Source organism: Microcebus murinus, unplaced genomic scaffold (assembly GCF_040939455.1).
Source record: "Microcebus murinus isolate Inina unplaced genomic scaffold, M.murinus_Inina_mat1.0 scaf017_hap2_Mmur4.0, whole genome shotgun sequence".
NCBI classification, from domain to species: Eukaryota; Metazoa; Chordata; class Mammalia; order Primates; family Cheirogaleidae; genus Microcebus; species Microcebus murinus.
Window position 1 is genome coordinate 186,518 of NW_027438963.1, and position 20,942 is coordinate 207,459.

The 20,942-nt window shown below is 62.8% G+C and overlaps 6 pseudogenes; all 6 read left to right on the top strand.

Annotated features, from left to right (window-relative positions):
- The first annotated feature begins 311 nt into the window (after window positions 1–311).
- LOC142867463 (uncharacterized) lies at window positions 312–430 on the top strand (annotated as a pseudogene).
- A 3,829-nt stretch (window positions 431–4,259) lies between these two features.
- LOC142867464 (uncharacterized) lies at window positions 4,260–4,378 on the top strand (annotated as a pseudogene).
- Window positions 4,379–8,215: 3,837 nt separating this feature from the next.
- On the top strand, window positions 8,216–8,334 carry LOC142867465 (uncharacterized; annotated as a pseudogene).
- A 3,817-nt stretch (window positions 8,335–12,151) lies between these two features.
- On the top strand, window positions 12,152–12,270 carry LOC142867466 (uncharacterized; annotated as a pseudogene).
- A 3,819-nt stretch (window positions 12,271–16,089) lies between these two features.
- Window positions 16,090–16,208, top strand: LOC142867467 (uncharacterized; annotated as a pseudogene).
- Window positions 16,209–20,037: 3,829 nt separating this feature from the next.
- Window positions 20,038–20,156, top strand: LOC142867469 (uncharacterized; annotated as a pseudogene).
- The last annotated feature ends 786 nt before the right edge of the window (window positions 20,157–20,942 follow it).

Below are 20,942 nucleotides of genomic sequence, written 5' to 3' on the forward strand. Positions count from 1 at the left end.
AGGAGGCCAGGCAAGGAGAGGAGGGGGGCTTGAAGGTCTCCACCTTGGCGGGTCCAGCCGTGGAGGCGCATCTTGTGTGAGTGTGAGTGAGTGAGTGAGTGCGTGTGAGTGTGTGTGTATACAGAGACAGCCCCCAACCCCGGCCCGCCGCTCCCTGCCCGCCCCGCCTGTCACCTTCGTCCCTCGGAGCCCGCGGGACCCGGCCGGCGAACTCAACAGGCCCGACCCGGCGCGGGGCCTGGGGCGGGAGGAGGCGGCGGGGAAGCGCGGAGAGGCTCGGCTTCTTGAGCGGGGCAGGGGCGCCCTCCGCCGTCCACGGCCACACCACCCCGAACGCGCCCGATCCCGTCTGGTCTCGGAAGCTAAGCAGGCTCGGGCCTGGTTAGAACTTGGATGGGAGACCGCCCGGGAATACCGGGTGCCGTAGGCTTCTTCTTTTTTTTTTTGCCTCTGGTTCTGTCGCGTTTCTGGGAGTGCGGGGGCGGCCCGGGGTGGGGGGACCCCCACCCTCGGCGCCCGCCGCGGTGCCTGGCGCCCCAGCCCGCACCGTGGGGCCTCCTCTTGTCCCGAGCCGTGACACCGCCGCCACGCGGCAGCATGCCTGGCTTCTGGACAGTCAGGTCTCAGACCAAAGGTCTGCTCTGTGGGAGCCGACACGCTGGAGGAAACCTTGAGAGTCTGAGAGGGGAGGGAGTTCCAGAAGAAGGCCAGGATGTCATTTTGAGGGAGTATGTGACCAGAACTCCTCCCGTTGCTTTTGGGGTTCTATGGGCTACACGTAGGAATCTTTGGTGGTGGCACCTGATGTTCGGGGATCCGGAGTCACACCCAGACCTGCTCCACAGGCCTCCTTTTACTTTTCTCTTCGGATTCATTTTTTTTTTTTTTTTTGAGACAGAGTCTCGGTTTGTTGCCCAGGCTAGAGTGAGTGCCGTGGCGTCAGCCTAGCTCACAGCAACTTCAAACTCCTGGGCTCGAGTGATCCTTCTGCCTCAGCCTCCCGGGTAGCTGGGACTGCAGGCATGCGCCACCATGCCCCGCTAATTTTTTATATATATATCAGTTGGCCAATTAATTTCTTTCTATTTATAGTAGAGACGGGGTCTCGCTCTTGCTCAGGCTGGTTTTGAACTCCTGACCTTGAGCAATCCGCCCGCCTCGGCCTCCCAAGAGCTAGGATTACAGGCGTGAGCCACAGCGCCCGGCCGGATTCATTATTTTTAAAAAGTGTCTCTTATCTCTATTATTGCATTTTCTTTTCTCTCTCTTTTCAAGCAGATGATGGGAGTCCAAGTGTTAAGGTGACATGTGTTGCCCGTGCCCCCCTCCCCCCCCCGTGTTCTTATTCATTTACCTCTCATGTTGTTCCAGCATATTGTGGGGGCACCAATGTTAAGGTCGGGTGCGTTGCCCTCTCCCAGCCTCCCCCCTCGGGTCAGAGCTTCAAGTGCGCCCATCCCCCAGTCGGTGCGTACCCACCCCATTCCTAATGGATGTGTATGCCCATCCCCTCCCCCCACCCGCCCGACACCCACCCGAAGAAGGTGATTCCTCTGTGTCCACTTAGGTGTCCATCGGTTCGTACCCATTTGCTGGTGAGCGCGAGCACGTGGTGCTCGTGTGTCCATTCTTGGGATACTTGGCTTACTGGAACGGGTTCCAGCTCTGGCCAGGAGAACCACGAGAGGTGCCCCCTCACCGCTGCTCCTCATAGCCGAATAGCACTCCGTGGTGTCCACGGGCCACATTTTACTTACCCACTCGTGGGTCGATGGGCACTCGGGTGGCTTCCAGGTCTTTGCGATTGTGACTTGTGCCCTGACACTAACCCTAACCCTTACCCAGCCCGTCTCCTCCACGGCCCCTGCCTGACTGACTCCTTCCCGCCCGGCCTGTCACCTGTCACCGTCCTCTGCCCCTGCCTGACACGCTCCTCCCCGCCCGGGCCGTCACCGTCCTCGGCCCCTGCCTGACGGGGCTCCTCCGTCGCCTGGGCCTTCCAAGGGCTTGGTGTGGACGCTGGTTCCAGGACGCCCTCCCAGGAACCCGGTAGCAGGGCGGCCGCAGCGTCTCGCGCAACCCAACCGTCCGCCGGCTGGCCGCCGTCGCTAAGTGGCCTGCGGGGGACGTGCTCCCGCTGTGCCGTGGGGGCCCAGCCTGGTGTCTTCTCTGAGGCCCCGCGGCTGCCGCTCCCCGCAAGGGGATAGCCGCGGAGGTGGGGACCGCCTCCTCATGGGGACGTACACCCAGCTCTCCACGTCGGATTCCGGGGCTCTCTGTCCTGCCAGAAGGCCCAGCTGGCCTGCGGGTCCTTAGAGTGGCAAAAACATCCGAAAACTGAGATTGAGGGTCCGGTGGGTGTCTGCACTTTTGTGCTGGGCTCCCCAGGGAGGCCCGGGGGCTGGCTGGACAACGCGGTCTGCTGGGCTGGGGGGGGGGTTTGGAGGAGCAACTGATGCCCTTTGCACTTTGGGTAGCAAGTGTCTGAGGTGTCTCTGGGCCCTGTGCCATGTGGGGGCGGGGGCGGGGGCGGGGTGGGAGGAGGAGGAGGAGGAGGAGGAGGAGGAGGAGGAGGAGGAGGTGGGAAGGGCCGTGGCCTGCAGTCGTGTTCCCCGGGGTGGCACAGCATGTGGCTTCTTCCACAGGCTGCTTGGCCTGGGCTCCCTGCACCTGGGCCTTTGGAGGACTGGCCCTGTGCTTGCCAACACTTCCTGCAGGGACCCAGAGCTGGGAGGTTGCATCTCTCAGCCCTGGGTCGGGCAGAGCCCCAGCGGGCCAGGCCCACAACCTCTCTCAGCAGGGGTCCCCCAGAAGGCTCCTTTGGGACCAGGATTCTCTTGCGGGTGACTCTTTAAGGTCTGGCCCCTGGATGGAGGGGCACCAGGAGTAGAGGAGCAGGAAGGGGAAGGGGGTGGCCATGCGAGGGGACACTTTCAGGCCAAGTCCCAGCTTCAGTCTGATCCTCCTGGGAACGCCGGGGTGGACATCACACCTCCTGGTTGCCCCGCTCTGAGACCAGGAGCCGGGCTTCGCATTCCCACAGCAGCCAGTCGTGGGCTGAGGACACCTGGGGCGTTGGGAACTCCCTGGCTTCTCCTTGGTTTAACATCTGGAGCTGCTTGTGAATTGTGCCGCCACACACACCCGAGTGCAGGTGTCTTCCGCACAGACTGCGGGCCTCGCTCTTCTGAATGCCGCTAGCTCGCGACCCACCCACGGGTGAACCTGGTCAGGGTACTTTCTCTCAGGGGCAGACTCTGATCCGGGCGGGCTACCGGTGTCTCTGTTTGCTCCTTTCTTTCTTCCACTTCGGGAAAGGCTTCCTTACTGGGTGTGGAAATCTCCTATGCCTTTCCTCGCCTATTCTGTCAGCTCTAAAATTCTCTTTCGGTTGCCACCCTCACAGATGGATTAGGAAACTCTTTGCGGTGCACTCATTAGTGAAATGACCTCAATGACGCTGGAATCCAATATCTAATCGCCGATTTTTGGCGAGTCCACACGCCAGGGTGGTTGGGGTCCAATGCAGCCCCGGCCAGGCCCAGGCCCCTTGGACTGGGCCACAGGAGGACACAGAGGAGGGTCCCGGCCCCCACGGTAGGTAGAGGTGCGGGCAGTTCTCCAAGGGCTTGGGTGTTTTCCAGAGGGAGGAGATGGAGGGGACTGATTTCTTCAGCGCCCCACAAACCACGCCACCCCACCCCACCCATGGGACACATCCCGAGAGAGAGAGACGCCCCATACACTGGCTCCCCTCCCCCGTGCGCTGTGCCCCAGCCCTGGCCCGGGGGAATAGGCGGCCGCCAGGCCACAGGGTGGGGGGCGCAGCTGAAAGGGGTTGTGGGGGAGGGCCGCCCCTGGCTGGGGTCAAAGGGCGAGCGCCCCGCCCCTCCCGCCCGTGCGCAGTCAGCGGCCCCGGCGCGCTGGGGGTGGGGGGCGGGGAGGTGAAGGAGGCCAGGCAAGGAGAGGAGGGGGGCTTGAAGGTCTCCACCTTGGCGGGTCCAGCCGTGGAGGCGCATCTTGTGTGAGTGTGAGTGAGTGAGTGAGTGCGTGTGAGTGTGTGTGTATACAGAGACAGCCCCCAACCCCGGCCCGCCGCTCCCTGCCCGCCCCGCCTGTCACCCCCGTCCCTCGGAGCCCGCGGGACCCGGCCGGCGAACTCAACAGGCCCGACCCGGCGCGGGGCCTGGGGCGGGAGGAGGCGGCGGGGAAGCGCGGAGAGGCTCGGCTTCTTGAGCGGGGCAGGGGCGCCCTCCGCCGTCCACGGCCACACCACCCCGAACGCGCCCGATCCCGTCTGGTCTCGGAAGCTAAGCAGGCTCGGGCCTGGTTAGAACTTGGATGGGAGACCGCCCGGGAATACCGGGTGCCGTAGGCTTCTTCTTTTTTTTTTTTGCCTCTGGTTCTGTCGCGTTTCTGGGAGTGCGGGGGCGGCCCGGGGTGGGGGGGACCCCCACCCTCGGCGCCCGCCGCGGTGCCTGGCGCCCCAGCCCGCACCGTGGGGCCTCCTCTTGTCCCGAGCCGTGACACCGCCGCCACGCGGCAGCATGCCTGGCTTCTGGACTGTCAGGTCTCAGACCAAAGGTCTGCTCTGTGGGAGCCGACACGCTGGAGGAAACCTTGAGAGTCTGAGAGGGGAGGGAGTTCCAGAAGAAGGCCAGGATGTCATTTTGAGGGAGTATGTGACCAGAACTCCTCCCGTTGCTTTTGGGGTTCTATGGGCTACACGTAGGAATCTTTGGTGGTGGCACCTGATGTTCGGGGATCCGGAGTCACACCCAGACCTGCTCCACAGGCCTCCTTTTACTTTTCTCTTCGGATTCATTTTTTTTTTTTTTTTGAGACAGAGTCTCGGTTTGTTGCCCAGGCTAGAGTGAGTGCCGTGGCGTCAGCCTAGCTCACAGCAACTTCAAACTCCTGGGCTCGAGTGATCCTTCTGCCTCAGCCTCCCGGGTAGCTGGGACTGCAGGCATGCGCCACCATGCCCCGCTAATTTTTTATATATATATCAGTTGGCCAATTAATTTCTTTCTATTTATAGTAGAGACGGGGTCTCGCTCTTGCTCAGGCTGGTTTTGAACTCCTGACCTTGAGCAATCCGCCCGCCTCGGCCTCCCAAGAGCTAGGATTACAGGCGTGAGCCACAGCGCCCGGCCGGATTCATTATTTTTAAAAAGTGTCTCTTATCTCTATTATTGCATTTTCTTTTCTCTCTCTTTTCAAGCAGATGATGGGAGTCCAAGTGTTAAGGTGACATGTGTTGCCCGTGCCCCCCTCCCCCCCCCGTGTTCTTATTCATTTACCTCTCATGTTGTTCCAGCATATTGTGGGGGCACCAATGTTAAGGTCGGGTGCGTTGCCCTCTCCCAGCCTCCCCCCTCGGGTCAGAGCTTCAAGTGCGCCCATCCCCCAGTCGGTGCGTACCCACCCCATTCCTAATGGATGTGTATGCCCATCCCCTCCCCCCACCCGCCCGACACCCACCCGAAGAAGGTGATTCCTCTGTGTCCACTTAGGTGTCCATCGGTTCGTACCCATTTGCTGGTGAGCGCGAGCACGTGGTGCTCGTGTGTCCATTCTTGGGATACTTGGCTTACTGGAACGGGTTCCAGCTCTGGCCAGGAGAACCACGAGAGGTGCCCCCTCACCGCTGCTCCTCATAGCCGAATAGCACTCCGTGGTGTCCACGCGCCACATTTTATTTACCCACTCGTGGGTCGATGGGCACTCGGGTGGCTTCCAGGTCTTTGCGATTGTGACTTGTGCCCTGACACGAACCCTAACCCTTACCCAGCCCGTCTCCTCCACGGCCCCTGCCTGACTGACTCCTTCCCGCCCGGCCTGTCACCTGTCACCGTCCTCTGCCCCTGCCTGACACGCTCCTCCCCGCCCGGGCCGTCACCGTCCTCGGCCCCTGCCTGACGGGGCTCCTCCGTCGCCTGGGCCTTCCAAGGGCTTGGTGTGGACGCTGGTTCCAGGACGCCCTCCCAGGAACCCGGTAGCAGGGCGGCCGCAGCGTCTCGCGCAACCCAACCGTCCGCCGGCTGGCCGCCGTCGCTAAGTGGCCTGCGGGGGACGTGCTCCCGCTGTGCCGTGGGGGCCCAGCCTGGTGTCTTCTCTGAGGCCCCGCGGCTGCCGCTCCCCGCAAGGGGATAGCCGCGGAGGTGGGGACCGCCTCCTCATGGGGACGTACACCCAGCTCTCCACGTCGGATTCCGGGGCTCTCTGTCCTGCCAGAAGGCCCAGCTGGCCTGCGGGTCCTTAGAGTGGCAAAAACATCCGAAAACTGAGATTGAGGGTCCGGTGGGTGTCTGCACTTTTGTGCTGGGCTCCCCAGGGAGGCCCGGGGGCTGGCTGGACAACGCGGTCTGCTGGGCTGGGGGGGGGGGTTTGGAGGAGCAACTGATGCCCTTTGCACTTTGGGTAGCAAGTGTCTGAGGTGTCTCTGGGCCCTGTGCCATGTGGGGGCGGGGGCGGGGGCGGGGTGGGAGGAGGAGGAGGAGGAGGAGGAGGAGGAGGAGGAGGAGGAGGAGGAGGTGGGAAGGGCCGTGGCCTGCAGTCGTGTTCCCCGGGGTGGCACAGCATGTGGCTTCTTCCACAGGCTGCTTGGCCTGGGCTCCCTGCACCTGGGCCTTTGGAGGACTGGCCCTGTGCTTGCCAACACTTCCTGCAGGGACCCAGAGCTGGGAGGTTGCATCTCTCAGCCCTGGGTCGGGCAGAGCCCCAGCGGGCCAGGCCCACAACCTCTCTCAGCAGGGGTCCCCCAGAAGGCTCCTTTGGGACCAGGATTCTCTTGCGGGTGACTCTTTAAGGTCTGGCCCCTGGATGGAGGGGCACCAGGAGTAGAGGAGCAGGAAGGGGAAGGGGGTGGCCATGCGAGGGGACACTTTCAGGCCAAGTCCCAGCTTCAGTCTGATCCTCCTGGGAACGCCGGGGTGGACATCACACCTCCTGGTTGCCCCGCTCTGAGACCAGGAGCCGGGCTTCGCATTCCCACAGCAGCCAGTCGTGGGCTGAGGACACCTGGGGCGTTGGGAACTCCCTGGCTTCTCCTTGGTTTAACATCTGGAGCTGCTTGTGAATTGTGCCGCCACACACACCCGAGTGCAGGTGTCTTCTGCACAGACTGCGGGCCTCGCTCTTCTGAATGCCGCTAGCTCGCGACCCACCCACGGGTGAACCTGGTCAGGGTACTTTCTCTCAGGGGCAGACTCTGATCCGGGCGGGCTACCGGTGTCTCTGTTTGCTCCTTTCTTTCTTCCACTTCGGGAAAGGCTTCCTTACTGGGTGTGGAAATCTCCTATGCCTTTCCTCGCCTATTCTGTCAGCTCTAAAATTCTCTTTCGGTTGCCACCCTCACAGATGGATTAGGAAACTCTTTGCGGTGCACTCATTAGTGAAATGACCTCAATGACGCTGGAATCCAATATCTAATCGCCGATTTTTGGCGAGTCCACACGCCAGGGTGGTTGGGGTCCAATGCAGCCCCGGCCAGGCCCAGGCCCCTTGGACTGGGCCACAGGAGGACACAGAGGAGGGTCCCGGCCCCCACGGTAGGTAGAGGTGCGGGCAGTTCTCCAAGGGCTTGGGTGTTTTCCAGAGGGAGGAGATGGAGGGGACTGATTTCTTCAGCGCCCCACAAACCACGCCACCCCACCCCACCCATGGGACACATCCCGAGAGAGAGAGACGCCCCATACACTGGCTCCCCTCCCCCGTGCGCTGTGCCCCAGCCCTGGCCCGGGGGAATAGGCGGCCGCCAGGCCACAGGGTGGGGGGCGCAGCTGAAAGGGGTTGTGGGGGAGGGCCGCCCCTGGCTGGGGTCAAAGGGCGAGCGCCCCGCCCCTCCCGCCCGTGCGCAGTCAGCGGCCCCGGCGCGCTGGGGGTGGGGGGCGGGGAGGTGAAGGAGGCCAGGCAAGGAGAGGAGGGGGGCTTGAAGGTCTCCACCTTGGCGGGTCCAGCCGTGGAGGCGCATCTTGTGTGAGTGTGAGTGAGTGAGTGAGTGCGTGTGAGTGTGTGTGTATACAGAGACAGCCCCCAACCCCGGCCCGCCGCTCCCTGCCCGCCCCGCCTGTCACCCCCGTCCCTCGGAGCCCGCGGGACCCGGCCGGCGAACTCAACAGGCCCGACCCGGCGCGGGGCCTGGGGCGGGAGGAGGCGGCGGGGAAGCGCGGAGAGGCTCGGCTTCTTGAGCGGGGCAGGGGCGCCCTCCGCCGTCCACGGCCACACCACCCCGAACGCGCCCGATCCCGTCTGGTCTCGGAAGCTAAGCAGGCTCGGGCCTGGTTAGAACTTGGATGGGAGACCGCCCGGGAATACCGGGTGCCGTAGGCTTCTTCTTTTTTTTTTTGCCTCTGGTTCTGTCGCGTTTCTGGGAGTGCGGGGGCGGCCCGGGGTGGGGGGACCCCCACCCTCGGCGCCCGCCGCGGTGCCTGGCGCCCCAGCCCGCACCGTGGGGCCTCCTCTTGTCCCGAGCCGTGACACCGCCGCCATGCGGCAGCATGCCTGGCTTCTGGACAGTCAGGTCTCAGACCAAAGGTCTGCTCTGTGGGAGCCGACACGCTGGAGGAAACCTTGAGAGTCTGAGAGGGGAGGGAGTTCCAGAAGAAGGCCAGGATGTCATTTTGAGGGAGTATGTGACCAGAACTCCTCCCGTTGCTTTTGGGGTTCTATGGGCTACACGTAGGAATCTTTGGTGGTGGCACCTGATGTTCGGGGATCCGGAGTCACACCCAGACCTGCTCCACAGGCCTCCTTTTACTTTTCTCTTCGGATTCATTTTTTTTTTTTTTTTTGAGACAGAGTCTCGGTTTGTTGCCCAGGCTAGAGTGAGTGCCGTGGCGTCAGCCTAGCTCACAGCAACTTCAAACTCCTGGGCTCGAGTGATCCTTCTGCCTCAGCCTCCCGGGTAGCTGGGACTGCAGGCATGCGCCACCATGCCCCGCTAATTTTTTATATATATATCAGTTGGCCAATTAATTTCTTTCTATTTATAGTAGAGACGGGGTCTCGCTCTTGCTCAGGCTGGTTTTGAACTCCTGACCTTGAGCAATCCGCCCGCCTCGGCCTCCCAAGAGCTAGGATTACAGGCGTGAGCCACAGCGCCCGGCCGGATTCATTATTTTTAAAAAGTGTCTCTTATCTCTATTATTGCATTTTCTTTTCTCTCTCTTTTCAAGCAGATGATGGGAGTCCAAGTGTTAAGGTGACATGTGTTGCCCGTGCCCCCCTCCCCCCCCCGTGTTCTTATTCATTTACCTCTCATGTTGTTCCAGCATATTGTGGGGGCACCAATGTTAAGGTCGGGTGCGTTGCCCTCTCCCAGCCTCCCCCCTCGGGTCAGAGCTTCAAGTGCGCCCATCCCCCAGTCGGTGCGTACCCACCCCATTCCTAATGGATGTGTATGCCCATCCCCTCCCCCCACCCGCCCGACACCCACCCGAAGAAGGTGATTCCTCTGTGTCCACTTAGGTGTCCATCGGTTCGTACCCATTTGCTGGTGAGCGCGAGCACGTGGTGCTCGTGTGTCCATTCTTGGGATACTTGGCTTACTGGAACGGGTTCCAGCTCTGGCCAGGAGAACCACGAGAGGTGCCCCCTCACCGCTGCTCCTCATAGCCGAATAGCACTCCGTGGTGTCCACGGGCCACATTTTACTTACCCACTCGTGGGTCGATGGGCACTCGGGTGGCTTCCAGGTCTTTGCGATTGTGACTTGTGCCCTGACACTAACCCTAACCCTTACCCAGCCCGTCTCCTCCACGGCCCCTGCCTGACTGACTCCTTCCCGCCCGGCCTGTCACCTGTCACCGTCCTCTGCCCCTGCCTGACACGCTCCTCCCCGCCCGGGCCGTCACCGTCCTCGGCCCCTGCCTGACGGGGCTCCTCCGTCGCCTGGGCCTTCCAAGGGCTTGGTGTGGACGCTGGTTCCAGGACGCCCTCCCAGGAACCCGGTAGCAGGGCGGCCGCAGCGTCTCGCGCAACCCAACCGTCCGCCGGCTGGCCGCCGTCGCTAAGTGGCCTGCGGGGGACGTGCTCCCGCTGTGCCGTGGGGGCCCAGCCTGGTGTCTTCTCTGAGGCCCCGCGGCTGCCGCTCCCCGCAAGGGGATAGCCGCGGAGGTGGGGACCGCCTCCTCATGGGGACGTACACCCAGCTCTCCACGTCGGATTCCGGGGCTCTCTGTCCTGCCAGAAGGCCCAGCTGGCCTGCGGGTCCTTAGAGTGGCAAAAACATCCGAAAACTGAGATTGAGGGTCCGGTGGGTGTCTGCACTTTTGTGCTGGGCTCCCCAGGGAGGCCCGGGGGCTGGCTGGACAACGCGGTCTGCTGGGCTGGGGGGGGGGTTTGGAGGAGCAACTGATGCCCTTTGCACTTTGGGTAGCAAGTGTCTGAGGTGTCTCTGGGCCCTGTGCCATGTGGGGGCGGGGGCGGGGGCGGGGTGGGAGGAGGAGGAGGAGGAGGAGGAGGAGGAGGTGGGAAGGGCCGTGGCCTGCAGTCGTGTTCCCCGGGGTGGCACAGCATGTGGCTTCTTCCACAGGCTGCTTGGCCTGGGCTCCCTGCACCTGGGCCTTTGGAGGACTGGCCCTGTGCTTGCCAACACTTCCTGCAGGGACCCAGAGCTGGGAGGTTGCATCTCTCAGCCCTGGGTCGGGCAGAGCCCCAGCGGGCCAGGCCCACAACCTCTCTCAGCAGGGGTCCCCCAGAAGGCTCCTTTGGGACCAGGATTCTCTTGCGGGTGACTCTTTAAGGTCTGGCCCCTGGATGGAGGGGCACCAGGAGTAGAGGAGCAGGAAGGGGAAGGGGGTGGCCATGCGAGGGGACACTTTCAGGCCAAGTCCCAGCTTCAGTCTGATCCTCCTGGGAACGCCGGGGTGGACATCACACCTCCTGGTTGCCCCGCTCTGAGACCAGGAGCCGGGCTTCGCATTCCCACAGCAGCCAGTCGTGGGCTGAGGACACCTGGGGCGTTGGGAACTCCCTGGCTTCTCCTTGGTTTAACATCTGGAGCTGCTTGTGAATTGTGCCGCCACACACACCCGAGTGCAGGTGTCTTCCGCACAGACTGCGGGCCTCGCTCTTCTGAATGCCGCTAGCTCGCGACCCACCCACGGGTGAACCTGGTCAGGGTACTTTCTCTCAGGGGCAGACTCTGATCCGGGCGGGCTACCGGTGTCTCTGTTTGCTCCTTTCTTTCTTCCACTTCGGGAAAGGCTTCCTTACTGGGTGTGGAAATCTCCTATGCCTTTCCTCGCCTATTCTGTCAGCTCTAAAATTCTCTTTCGGTTGCCACCCTCACAGATGGATTAGGAAACTCTTTGCGGTGCACTCATTAGTGAAATGACCTCAATGACGCTGGAATCCAATATCTAATCGCCGATTTTTGGCGAGTCCACACGCCAGGGTGGTTGGGGTCCAATGCAGCCCCGGCCAGGCCCAGGCCCCTTGGACTGGGCCACAGGAGGACACAGAGGAGGGTCCCGGCCCCCACGGTAGGTAGAGGTGCGGGCAGTTCTCCAAGGGCTTGGGTGTTTTCCAGAGGGAGGAGATGGAGGGGACTGATTTCTTCAGCGCCCCACAAACCACGCCACCCCACCCCACCCATGGGACACATCCCGAGAGAGAGAGACGCCCCATACACTGGCTCCCCTCCCCCGTGCGCTGTGCCCCAGCCCTGGCCCGGGGGAATAGGCGGCCGCCAGGCCACAGGGTGGGGGGCGCAGCTGAAAGGGGTTGTGGGGGAGGGCCGCCCCTGGCTGGGGTCAAAGGGCGAGCGCCCCGCCCCTCCCGCCCGTGCGCAGTCAGCGGCCCCGGCGCGCTGGGGGTGGGGGGCGGGGAGGTGAAGGAGGCCAGGCAAGGAGAGGAGGGGGGCTTGAAGGTCTCCACCTTGGCGGGTCCAGCCGTGGAGGCGCATCTTGTGTGAGTGTGAGTGAGTGAGTGAGTGCGTGTGAGTGTGTGTGTATACAGAGACAGCCCCCAACCCCGGCCCGCCGCTCCCTGCCCGCCCCGCCTGTCACCCCCGTCCCTCGGAGCCCGCGGGACCCGGCCGGCGAACTCAACAGGCCCGACCCGGCGCGGGGCCTGGGGCGGGAGGAGGCGGCGGGGAAGCGCGGAGAGGCTCGGCTTCTTGAGCGGGGCAGGGGCGCCCTCCGCCGTCCACGGCCACACCACCCCGAACGCGCCCGATCCCGTCTGGTCTCGGAAGCTAAGCAGGCTCGGGCCTGGTTAGAACTTGGATGGGAGACCGCCCGGGAATACCGGGTGCCGTAGGCTTCTTCTTTTTTTTTTTTGCCTCTGGTTCTGTCGCGTTTCTGGGAGTGCGGGGGCGGCCCGGGGTGGGGGGGACCCCCACCCTCGGCGCCCGCCGCGGTGCCTGGCGCCCCAGCCCGCACCGTGGGGCCTCCTCTTGTCCCGAGCCGTGACACCGCCGCCACGCGGCAGCATGCCTGGCTTCTGGACTGTCAGGTCTCAGACCAAAGGTCTGCTCTGTGGGAGCCGACACGCTGGAGGAAACCTTGAGAGTCTGAGAGGGGAGGGAGTTCCAGAAGAAGGCCAGGATGTCATTTTGAGGGAGTATGTGACCAGAACTCCTCCCGTTGCTTTTGGGGTTCTATGGGCTACACGTAGGAATCTTTGGTGGTGGCACCTGATGTTCGGGGATCCGGAGTCACACCCAGACCTGCTCCACAGGCCTCCTTTTACTTTTCTCTTCGGATTCATTTTTTTTTTTTTTTTTGAGACAGAGTCTCGGTTTGTTGCCCAGGCTAGAGTGAGTGCCGTGGCGTCAGCCTAGCTCACAGCAACTTCAAACTCCTGGGCTCGAGTGATCCTTCTGCCTCAGCCTCCCGGGTAGCTGGGACTGCAGGCATGCGCCACCATGCCCCGCTAATTTTTTATATATATATCAGTTGGCCAATTAATTTCTTTCTATTTATAGTAGAGACGGGGTCTCGCTCTTGCTCAGGCTGGTTTTGAACTCCTGACCTTGAGCAATCCGCCCGCCTCGGCCTCCCAAGAGCTAGGATTACAGGCGTGAGCCACAGCGCCCGGCCGGATTCATTATTTTTAAAAAGTGTCTCTTATCTCTATTATTGCATTTTCTTTTCTCTCTCTTTTCAAGCAGATGATGGGAGTCCAAGTGTTAAGGTGACATGTGTTGCCCGTGCCCCCCTCCCCCCCCCGTGTTCTTATTCATTTACCTCTCATGTTGTTCCAGCATATTGTGGGGGCACCAATGTTAAGGTCGGGTGCGTTGCCCTCTCCCAGCCTCCCCCCTCGGGTCAGAGCTTCAAGTGCGCCCATCCCCCAGTCGGTGCGTACCCACCCCATTCCTAATGGATGTGTATGCCCATCCCCTCCCCCCACCCGCCCGACACCCACCCGAAGAAGGTGATTCCTCTGTGTCCACTTAGGTGTCCATCGGTTCGTACCCATTTGCTGGTGAGCGCGAGCACGTGGTGCTCGTGTGTCCATTCTTGGGATACTTGGCTTACTGGAACGGGTTCCAGCTCTGGCCAGGAGAACCACGAGAGGTGCCCCCTCACCGCTGCTCCTCATAGCCGAATAGCACTCCGTGGTGTCCACGGGCCACATTTTACTTACCCACTCGTGGGTCGATGGGCACTCGGGTGGCTTCCAGGTCTTTGCGATTGTGACTTGTGCCCTGACACTAACCCTAACCCTTACCCAGCCCGTCTCCTCCACGGCCCCTGCCTGACTGACTCCTTCCCGCCCGGCCTGTCACCTGTCACCGTCCTCTGCCCCTGCCTGACACGCTCCTCCCCGCCCGGGCCGTCACCGTCCTCGGCCCCTGCCTGACGGGGCTCCTCCGTCGCCTGGGCCTTCCAAGGGCTTGGTGTGGACGCTGGTTCCAGGACGCCCTCCCAGGAACCCGGTAGCAGGGCGGCCGCAGCGTCTCGCGCAACCCAACCGTCCGCCGGCTGGCCGCCGTCGCTAAGTGGCCTGCGGGGGACGTGCTCCCGCTGTGCCGTGGGGGCCCAGCCTGGTGTCTTCTCTGAGGCCCCGCGGCTGCCGCTCCCCGCAAGGGGATAGCCGCGGAGGTGGGGACCGCCTCCTCATGGGGACGTACACCCAGCTCTCCACGTCGGATTCCGGGGCTCTCTGTCCTGCCAGAAGGCCCAGCTGGCCTGCGGGTCCTTAGAGTGGCAAAAACATCCGAAAACTGAGATTGAGGGTCCGGTGGGTGTCTGCACTTTTGTGCTGGGCTCCCCAGGGAGGCCCGGGGGCTGGCTGGACAACGCGGTCTGCTGGGCTGGGGGGGGGGTTTGGAGGAGCAACTGATGCCCTTTGCACTTTGGGTAGCAAGTGTCTGAGGTGTCTCTGGGCCCTGTGCCATGTGGGGGCGGGGGCGGGGGCGGGGTGGGAGGAGGAGGAGGAGGAGGAGGAGGAGGAGGTGGGAAGGGCCGTGGCCTGCAGTCGTGTTCCCCGGGGTGGCACAGCATGTGGCTTCTTCCACAGGCTGCTTGGCCTGGGCTCCCTGCACCTGGGCCTTTGGAGGACTGGCCCTGTGCTTGCCAACACTTCCTGCAGGGACCCAGAGCTGGGAGGTTGCATCTCTCAGCCCTGGGTCGGGCAGAGCCCCAGCGGGCCAGGCCCACAACCTCTCTCAGCAGGGGTCCCCCAGAAGGCTCCTTTGGGACCAGGATTCTCTTGCGGGTGACTCTTTAAGGTCTGGCCCCTGGATGGAGGGGCACCAGGAGTAGAGGAGCAGGAAGGGGAAGGGGGTGGCCATGCGAGGGGACACTTTCAGGCCAAGTCCCAGCTTCAGTCTGATCCTCCTGGGAACGCCGGGGTGGACATCACACCTCCTGGTTGCCCCGCTCTGAGACCAGGAGCCGGGCTTCGCATTCCCACAGCAGCCAGTCGTGGGCTGAGGACACCTGGGGCGTTGGGAACTCCCTGGCTTCTCCTTGGTTTAACATCTGGAGCTGCTTGTGAATTGTGCCGCCACACACACCCGAGTGCAGGTGTCTTCCGCACAGACTGCGGGCCTCGCTCTTCTGAATGCCGCTAGCTCGCGACCCACCCACGGGTGAACCTGGTCAGGGTACTTTCTCTCAGGGGCAGACTCTGATCCGGGCGGGCTACCGGTGTCTCTGTTTGCTCCTTTCTTTCTTCCACTTCGGGAAAGGCTTCCTTACTGGGTGTGGAAATCTCCTATGCCTTTCCTCGCCTATTCTGTCAGCTCTAAAATTCTCTTTCGGTTGCCACCCTCACAGATGGATTAGGAAACTCTTTGCGGTGCACTCATTAGTGAAATGACCTCAATGACGCTGGAATCCAATATCTAATCGCCGATTTTTGGCGAGTCCACACGCCAGGGTGGTTGGGGTCCAATGCAGCCCCGGCCAGGCCCAGGCCCCTTGGACTGGGCCACAGGAGGACACAGAGGAGGGTCCCGGCCCCCACGGTAGGTAGAGGTGCGGGCAGTTCTCCAAGGGCTTGGGTGTTTTCCAGAGGGAGGAGATGGAGGGGACTGATTTCTTCAGCGCCCCACAAACCACGCCACCCCACCCCACCCATGGGACACATCCCGAGAGAGAGAGACGCCCCATACACTGGCTCCCCTCCCCCGTGCGCTGTGCCCCAGCCCTGGCCCGGGGGAATAGGCGGCCGCCAGGCCACAGGGTGGGGGGCGCAGCTGAAAGGGGTTGTGGGGGAGGGCCGCCCCTGGCTGGGGTCAAAGGGCGAGCGCCCCGCCCCTCCCGCCCGTGCGCAGTCAGCGGCCCCGGCGCGCTGGGGGTGGGGGGCGGGGAGGTGAAGGAGGCCAGGCAAGGAGAGGAGGGGGGCTTGAAGGTCTCCACCTTGGCGGGTCCAGCCGTGGAGGCGCATCTTGTGTGAGTGTGAGTGAGTGAGTGAGTGCGTGTGAGTGTGTGTGTATACAGAGACAGCCCCCAACCCCGGCCCGCCGCTCCCTGCCCGCCCCGCCTGTCACCCCCGTCCCTCGGAGCCCGCGGGACCCGGCCGGCGAACTCAACAGGCCCGACCCGGCGCGGGGCCTGGGGCGGGAGGAGGCGGCGGGGAAGCGCGGAGAGGCTCGGCTTCTTGAGCGGGGCAGGGGCGCCCTCCGCCGTCCACGGCCACACCACCCCGAACGCGCCCGATCCCGTCTGGTCTCGGAAGCTAAGCAGGCTCGGGCCTGGTTAGAACTTGGATGGGAGACCGCCCGGGAATACCGGGTGCCGTAGGCTTCTTCTTTTTTTTTTTTGCCTCTGGTTCTGTCGCGTTTCTGGGAGTGCGGGGGCGGCCCGGGGTGGGGGGGACCCCCACCCTCGGCGCCCGCCGCGGTGCCTGGCGCCCCAGCCCGCACCGTGGGGCCTCCTCTTGTCCCGAGCCGTGACACCGCCGCCACGCGGCAGCATGCCTGGCTTCTGGACTGTCAGGTCTCAGACCAAAGGTCTGCTCTGTGGGAGCCGACACGCTGGAGGAAACCTTGAGAGTCTGAGAGGGGAGGGAGTTCCAGAAGAAGGCCAGGATGTCATTTTGAGGGAGTATGTGACCAGAACTCCTCCCGTTGCTTTTGGGGTTCTATGGGCTACACGTAGGAATCTTTGGTGGTGGCACCTGATGTTCGGGGATCCGGAGTCACACCCAGACCTGCTCCACAGGCCTCCTTTTACTTTTCTCTTCGGATTCATTTTTTTTTTTTTTTTTGAGACAGAGTCTCGGTTTGTTGCCCAGGCTAGAGTGAGTGCCGTGGCGTCAGCCTAGCTCACAGCAACTTCAAACTCCTGGGCTCGAGTGATCCTTCTGCCTCAGCCTCCCGGGTAGCTGGGACTGCAGGCATGCGCCACCATGCCCCGCTAATTTTTTATATATATATCAGTTGGCCAATTAATTTCTTTCTATTTATAGTAGAGACGGGGTCTCGCTCTTGCTCAGGCTGGTTTTGAACTCCTGACCTTGAGCAATCCGCCCGCCTCGGCCTCCCAAGAGCTAGGATTACAGGCGTGAGCCACAGCGCCCGGCCGGATTCATTATTTTTAAAAAGTGTCTCTTATCTCTATTATTGCATTTTCTTTTCTCTCTCTTTTCAAGCAGATGATGGGAGTCCAAGTGTTAAGGTGACATGTGTTGCCCGTGCCCCCCTCCCCCCCCCCGTGTTCTTATTCATTTACCTCTCATGTTGTTCCAGCATATTGTGGGGGCACCAATGTTAAGGTCGGGTGCGTTGCCCTCTCCCAGCCTCCCCCCTCGGGTCAGAGCTTCAAGTGCGCCCATCCCCCAGTCGGTGCGTACCCACCCCATTCCTAATGGATGTGTATGCCCATCCCCTCCCCCCACCCGCCCGACACCCACCCGAAGAAGGTGATTCCTCTGTGTCCACTTAGGTGTCCATCGGTTCGTACCCATTTGCTGGTGAGCGCGAGCACGTGGTGCTCGTGTGTCCATTCTTGGGATACTTGGCTTACTGGAACGGGTTCCAGCTCTGGCCAGGAGAACCACGAGAGGTGCCCCCTCACCGCTGCTCCTCATAGCCGAATAGCACTCCGTGGTGTCCACGGGCCACATTTTACTTACCCACTCGTGGGTCGATGGGCACTCGGGTGGCTTCCAGGTCTTTGCGATTGTGACTTGTGCCCTGACACTAACCCTAACCCTTACCCAGCCCGTCTCCTCCACGGCCCCTGCCTGACTGACTCCTTCCCGCCCGGCCTGTCACCTGTCACCGTCCTCTGCCCCTGCCTGACACGCTCCTCCCCGCCCGGGCCGTCACCGTCCTCGGCCCCTGCCTGACGGGGCTCCTCCGTCGCCTGGGCCTTCCAAGGGCTTGGTGTGGACGCTGCTTCCAGGACGCCCTCCCAGGAACCCGGTAGCAGGGCGGCCGCAGCGTCTCGCGCAACCCAACCGTCCGCCGGCTGGCCGCCGTCGCTAAGTGGCCTGCGGGGGACGTGCTCCCGCTGTGCCGTGGGGGCCCAGCCTGGTGTCTTCTCTGAGGCCCCGCGGCTGCCGCTCCCCGCAAGGGGATAGCCGCGGAGGTGGGGACCGCCTCCTCATGGGGACGTACACCCAGCTCTCCACGTCGGATTCCGGGGCTCTCTGTCCTGCCAGAAGGCCCAGCTGGCCTGCGGGTCCTTAGAGTGGCAAAAACATCCGAAAACTGAGATTGAGGGTCCGGTGGGTGTCTGCACTTTTGTGCTGGGCTCCCCAGGGAGGCCCGGGGGCTGGCTGGACAACGCGGTCTGCTGGGCTGGGGGGGGGGTTTGGAGGAGCAACTGATGCCCTTTGCACTTTGGGTAGCAAGTGTCTGAGGTGTCTCTGGGCCCTGTGCCATGTGGGGGCGGGGGCGGGGGCGGGGTGGGAGGAGGAGGAGGAGGAGGAGGAGGAGGAGGAGGAGGAGGTGGGAAGGGCCGTGGCCTGCAGTCGTGTTCCCCGGGGTGGCACAGCATGTGGCTTCTTCCACAGGCTGCTTGGCCTGGGCTCCCTGCACCTGGGCCTTTGGAGGACTGGCCCTGTGCTTGCCAACACTTCCTGCAGGGACCCAGAGCTGGGAGGTTGCATCTCTCAGCCCTGGGTCGGGCAGAGCCCCAGCGGGCCAGGCCCACAACCTCTCTCAGCAGGGGTCCCCCAGAAGGCTCCTTTGGGACCAGGATTCTCTTGCGGGTGACTCTTTAAGGTCTGGCCCCTGGATGGAGGGGCACCAGGAGTAGAGGAGCAGGAAGGGGAAGGGGGTGGCCATGCGAGGGGACACTTTCAGGCCAAGTCCCAGCTTCAGTCTGATCCTCCTGGGAACGCCGGGGTGGACATCACACCTCCTGGTTGCCCCGCTCTGAGACCAGGAGCCGGGCTTCGCATTCCCACAGCAGCCAGTCGTGGGCTGAGGACACCTGGGGCGTTGGGAACTCCCTGGCTTCTCCTTGGTTTAACATCTGGAGCTGCTTGTGAATTGTGCCGCCACACACACCCGAGTGCAGGTGTCTTCTGCACAGACTGCGGGCCTCGCTCTTCTGAATGCCGCTAGCTCGCGACCCACCCACGGGTGAACCTGGTCAGGGTACTTTCTCTCAGGGGCAGACTCTGATCCGGGCGGGCTACCGGTGTCTCTGTTTGCTCCTTTCTTTCTTCCACTTCGGGAAAGGCTTCCTTACTGGGTGTGGAAATCTCCTATGCCTTTCCTCGCCTATTCTGTCAGCTCTAAAATTCTCTTTCGGTTGCCACCCTCACAGATGGATTAGGAAACTCTTTGCGGTGCACTCATTAGTGAAATGACCTCAATGACGCTGGAATCCAATATCTAATCGCCGATTTTTGGCGAGTCCACACGCCAGGGTGGTTGGGGTCCAATGCAGCCCCGGCCAGGCCCAGGCCCCTTGGACTGGGCCACAGGAGGACACAGAGGAGGGTCCCGGCCCCCACGGTAGGTAGAGGTGCGGGCAGTTCTCCAAGGGCTTGGGTGTTTTCCAGAGGGAGGAGATGGAGGGGACTGATTTCTTCAGCGCCCCACAAACCACGCCACCCCACCCCACCCATGGGACACATCCCGAGAGAGAGAGACGCCCCATACACTGGCTCCCCTCCCCCGTGCGCTGTGCCCCAGCCCTGGCCCGGGGGAATAGGCGGCCGCCAGGCCACAGGGTGGGGGGCGCAGCTGAAAGGGGTTGTGGGGGAGGGCCGCCCCTGGCTGGGGTCAAAGGGCGAGCGCCCCGCCCCTCCCGCCCGTGCGCAGTCAGCGGCCCCGGCGCGCTGGGGGTGGGGGGCGGGGAGGTGAAGGAGGCCAGGCAAGGAGAGGAGGGGGGCTTGAAGGTCTCCACCTTGGCGGGTCCAGCCGTGGAGGCGCATCTTGTGTGAGTGTGAGTGAGTGAGTGAGTGCGTGTGAGTGTGTGTGTATACAGAGACAGCCCCCAACCCCGGCCCGCCGCTCCCTGCCCGCCCCGCCTGTCACCCCCGTCCCTCGGAGCCCGCGGGACCCGGCCGGCGAACTCAACAGGCCCGACCCGGCGCGGGGCCTGGGGCGGGAGGAGGCGGCGGGGAAGCGCGGAGAGGCTCGGCTTCTTGAGCGGGGCAGGGGCGCCCTCCGCCGTCCACGGCCACACCACCCCGAACGCGCCCGATCCCGTCTGGTCTCGGAAGCTAAGCAGGCTCGGGCCTGGTTAGAACTTGGATGGGAGACCGCCCGGGAATACCGGGTGCCGTAGGCTTCTTCTTTTTTTTTTTTGCCTCTGGTTCTGTCGCGTTTCTGGGAGTGCGGGGGCGGCCCGGGGTGGGGGTGACCCCCACCCTCGGCGCCCGCCGCGGTGCCTGGCGCCCCAGCCCGCACCGTGGGGCCTCCTCTTGTCCCGAGCCGTGACACCGCCGCCACGCGGCAGCATGCCTGGCTTCTGGACTGTCAGGTCTCAGACCAAAGGTCTGCTCTGTGGGAGCCGACACGCTGGAGGAAACCTTGAGAGTCTGAGAGGGGAGGGAGTTCCAGAAGAAGGCCAGGATGTCATTTTGAGGGAGTATGTGACCAGAACTCCTCCCGTTGCTTTTGGGGTTCTATGGGCTACACGTAGGAATCTTTGGTGGTGGCACCTGATGTTCGGGGATCCGGAGTCACACCCAGACCTGCTCCACAGGCCTCCTTTTACTTTTCTCTTCGGATTCATTTTTTTTTTTTTTTTTGAGACAGAGTCTCGGTTTGTTGCCCAGGCTAGAGTGAGTGCCGTGGCGTCAGCCTAGCTCACAGCAACTTCAAACTCCTGGGCTCGAGTGATCCTTCTGCCTCAGCCTCCCGGGTAGCTGGGACTGCAGGCATGCGCCACCATGCCCCGCTAATTTTTTATATATATATCAGTTGGCCAATTAATTTCTTTCTATTTATAGTAGAGACGGGGTCTCGCTCTTGCTCAGGCTGGTTTTGAACTCCTGACCTTGAGCAATCCGCCCGCCTCGGCCTCCCAAGAGCTAGGATTACAGGCGTGAGCCACAGCGCCCGGCCGGATTCA